Raw genomic sequence first — 4,714 nt, forward strand, 5'->3', positions numbered from 1 at the left:
ATAACTAAAAATTAATAAAGAACACACTGCCTTCTAATGTTCTTTAAGAGAGCCATGATCTATCTTCTGAAAAAAAAAAAAACTCGTGTTAGATAAACTTTGTCCATGCATAATTTATATTGTTTGCCAATTATTTAACTTAATGAATAAAAATTTATCAAATAAGATTCCATGACAAAAATATAAAACGATTACTTAGCAATTGTTTGAGAAAAAGTTATTGTCATGAGTTTTAAGAAATGGAATTGCTATTTCCCTGCAAAGCAATGACTTAGGTTTACTAATCTAGTATTTGTAGTAAGTTTAGAGAACATAATTGGCATGAAAAACAACTAACTGTACATCTTGTTTCTTGAATGAGTGATATTTTAAACATTGTCTTTTATTCAAATAAATACTTAGGTTTACATTTCAAAATAATTTCAATTTTATCTCCTTTCAGAACAAGTACTTACCCTGCAATTAAATGTACTAGCATATTCAGGTATTTAGAAGCTAAATTTTCTATGTTTTACATGTAGCTCTACATATTCAGGATGACATGATTTTTTTATTCATAAATGTCTAACGTCAGATTTTTGCTTCATCAATAAAAATTGGCTCATGAGGTTGTAGTGAAGGCTCCAGTAACCAGAGTGGTCAACACCATTTCCTGAATTCTAAATTTTAAATCAAATCATTTTTAAGCTTTGATAATATCATTTATTGTCTCTTCAGAGCAATTAATCTAAAACAAATACTACTTTTAAACATTTCACTCACATTGTAAAGAATATTAACATAGGTCAAAAAGAGACTAATTATTCCAGACTCATCATATTTGGTGATCTTAGTGTGAAGAATGCAGAGAGTAGAAGGTCCTTATACTCAATAAATAGTTTTGGTTAAATTAAGTCATATATCTGGATTTCTAATTTGGAGGTTAATCACATGGAAACAGGAAAACAATAAAAAAAGTACTTTGGAATCAACAGAAAAAGATATTTGTGCATGTACCACAGTTGCTTTATTTGTTTGTAGGTGAACACTGGACTTCGATTTCTATCTTAGCTGTTGTTGTGAATAATGTGAATAACAATGAATTACAGATATATTTATGAGTTACCCAGAGAGAAATAATCACACGATTGGTGGGACAGATGATATTTCAACTTTGGATTTCTTTAGAAAACTGCATACTACTTTCTACAACGAGAACACTAACCTGTATTTTGACCAAGAGTGTTGAAAATTTCCTTTTCTCCACACTGTCGCCAGCCAACATTATTACATTTTTGAGTTTTTTTAAAGGGCAGGTTTTTACTGTGTGCAGTACCCAAGACTGGCCTTAAACTCAAATCCTGTTACTCTACCCTCCAATCACTTGGAATTACCAGCCTTTACCTCCACACCTGGTTCCTTGGATATTTTTTATAAGAGTTATATTAGTTAAGAAGTAGCATCAAAGTAATTTTGAATTGCATTTCTCTAATGACTTCTGCTCACAAAGCATTAAGCTAGCACAGAAGTTGCATTAAATACAAATTTGTAAATCTGCAGGCAATTTTCAGGGCTTTTTGGAAAACATGTCTATTCAGAACTTTTGTCCATTTTTAATCAAGTTTCTTGTTAATCCCATCTTTAATCTCTCTATAGAAAATCAATAATTAATTCAAGGTAGTAGAAAGGAAAAAAATTAAGCAGCTCCTAAAATTTTTAAATTTTTAATAACATGATATTGCTTAAATCATTTTCTGTTAACGCTTGAGACTATGTAACTCAATTTAGTTAGACCTTTTACAAGGCTTTATATATTTTATTTATTTTACTTTGATTGTTCTTTCCAAAGCCTGTACGGCTAATTTCAGTTTCTTTCTTTCAGTCTCATGTAGTTCAGATTTCAAACTGAAGAATAAATGGAAGGAAGCAAACAAAAAATACAGTTCCCCTCATCTGATGATGCCTCTACAAGAATGAGGAAAGTGTTCATCCTTCTAAGGACCTATGATAAAATATCAAAAAGACATTTTATTCTTCTAGATCTTCCTTATCATTGCTATGTAACTTAAATGAAGTAAAACACAGTATACTGCTCCGATACTTTTATGTTTTTTCAAGTTTGCACATTTTTATATGGCTTTCACCTCAGTCTACAACATTCCTTCATTGTTCTGTCTCTGATATTTTTACACTATCACGACATAAGATAACCAGTTTGATTTACAGCATGAGAAGTTATCCACCTGGCTTACTTGGAAGCTGAGCATGGTCAATAGATATTACTTCTTGTTGCTAACACTACATGTAATGATTTCTGTACTACTTATCATATTCTATTTAATATTTAAAAAAGAATGCTGGCTAAACTCAAAGGTCATTCATAGGTTTATGTTAAGTGTTTCACAACTTTTATTCTCTTACTTCTTAAGATAACATTTGGTATAATGCTAATGTTATTACCATTGTAGTGTTGGGAAAAATTGTAGTAAAAAACTGTAAGTGCATGGCCCAAAGATACACACAGTGAGGAAGGAAATGAGTCAGTTTCCAAAAGTCTTTCAGCAATGCCAAAAAGGTGGGTAAAATCTCTCCATTCTCTTATACTCTCAATTCAATATTCATATTGTCCAAGAAATAATAGCATAGCAAATATTTCCCATGGTGATTGTTTTCTGTCACATTTTGTCTTCAACACAGAGTGTGTTGGTGACCTTAGGTTATCATGCACAGAGCTGAGCTTACAAATTGAGGTCCGAAGACAGCCAAATTTCTTCTGTCCCACAGTTCCAGTTTCTTTTTTAAAAAAAGTACTAAAACTTTTAAATATCATCACTTACTATCTTTTAACAATCCCCAAACGAATTAAATTGACATATAATCACTCAAAAGGCTTTCAAATTCGGTGATGATAAAACAGGCCCCCATGAAGTAAATTTTCTTTTACTTTTAAAATTGTTCTAAAAGCCTTGTGCTGGCTGGTCTCACCTATAATCCTATCTACTCTGAATATTTGCTCAGGAGACTGAGATCTGTGGATAACACTTGGGAGCCAATCAGGACCAAAAATAAAACTTCATGAAATTATTTTTCAAAATGTTTAATGAACTAGCAAAGAGCCAAGAATTGCTTATATCGTAGCTTATATCGTAGCTCACCAATCTAGATAGGAAAGGCCTAGTAAGGCCTTGAAGCCCTGATTTAAATTCTGAGCATTCCAATATACATGCAAGGTGTTTGTTCTCATGCACGTGCGTGTATGCTTGCGCGCTGCCGCACTCACACACACACACATTTATTCAAATTACCTTCATATCAGTGTTCTGAATTAATTTCTTTATTAACAATATTATATGGGTAAAATAGAGGAAATAAACTCTTCCACTTAAGAAAATTTTTATATGTTTTTTATGGTAATAATACTGTGCAGAGGGGTCACATTTACATGAACATGGAAACTAGTAAGTTTCCTAACAAGCATTGTTACCTCCTCCTTTATATTTCCCCTACCATCCCTTCCCTCCCACCTCCACAAGTACACTCCCCTCCCCCTTCCTTCCTCCGCCTAAATTGTAAAGTTCATTTTTCAACATAGTGTCTTGTGCATCTCATTGTTACAATGGGTCAACCTGTATCACTATTTGAGCATTTTTTCCCTTCCCCTCCCCAAATTAGAGAAGCATACATACAAAATGTAAGTGTACCAACTTCAAATACAGAGAAAACAGGGGTTATAGTGTGGGGAGAAACATACAAAAAACAAAAAAAATGACATCACACATTATAAGTACGTTAGAAACAATAGCAAGAAACAAAAACCCACTTGTGTCCCTATCATGGGGTTCAATTTCTTTAACATCATCTTATCTGGTTATATGCACATATCTTTTGAACTTTTCTGCTTATCCCAGACATACATTCGTTATTGAAAATAAGGGAAATCATGGGACCTATATTTCTTTGGACTTGGCTTACTTCACTCAGTAAATTTTTTCCAAGTCTTTCCATTTCCTAACAAATTGGGCGATATCATTCTTTCTGATGGAGGCAAAGAATTCCATTGTGTATATATAACACATTTTCTTGATCCATTCATCTAATGGGGGCATCTGTGTTGGTTCCATATCTTAGCTATCGTAAATAATGTTGCAATAACCATAGTTGTGCTGGTAGTTTTAGTATGGTCTTTTTTATGATCATTTGGATGAATCCCCAAAAGTGGGATTACTGTGTTATAGGGGAGTTTTATGTGGAGTCTTCTGAGGCACCTCCATACTGCTTTCCAAAGTAGTTGAACAAATTTACACTCCCACCAAGAATGCAGTACCGTTCCCTTGTGGCCACATACGTTTCAGCATCTGTTGCTGTAAATATATGGAACGCTCCAAGACTTTGCATGTCATCCTTGCGCAGGGTGCATGCTAATCTTCTCTGTATCGTTCCAATGTTAGGGTATGTGATGCTAAATTGAGCACAGAACAGTTTTTATATATAAAGTATAATGTTTAATTGATTTTATTAAGCTAGGCAATTCAACAAAAAGTAAGTTCAAAAGAATTGTTGTGAAATTATAGAATCATGTATTTCTTACATAAGCACACAATTAAGAATAAAATCAAGATAGACATGCCAAAAACAAAATAATTCCAGATATTTGTAGTTCAAGAGATGTGTAGGAGGAGAAATTCAATTATTCTATACAAGGCACCTGTCAAAATGAACATTGCAGCAAGTGTTA

At 32.9% G+C, this 4,714-nt stretch overlaps 1 non-coding gene across 1 annotated transcript; it reads right to left on the reverse strand.

The window, feature by feature from the left end:
- Positions 1-4,344: 4,344 nt before the first annotated feature.
- LOC122095310 lies at positions 4,345-4,451 on the reverse strand. Its single transcript, XR_006145089.1, has one exon. It is a non-coding gene; the product is annotated as a U6 spliceosomal RNA (small nuclear RNA).
- Positions 4,452-4,714: the final 263 nt, after the last annotated feature.

The sequence above is a fragment of the Dipodomys spectabilis genome, unplaced genomic scaffold, assembly GCF_019054845.1.
Source record: "Dipodomys spectabilis isolate Male_0828 unplaced genomic scaffold, ASM1905484v1 ptg000343l, whole genome shotgun sequence".
Taxonomy (NCBI): domain Eukaryota; kingdom Metazoa; phylum Chordata; class Mammalia; order Rodentia; family Heteromyidae; genus Dipodomys; species Dipodomys spectabilis.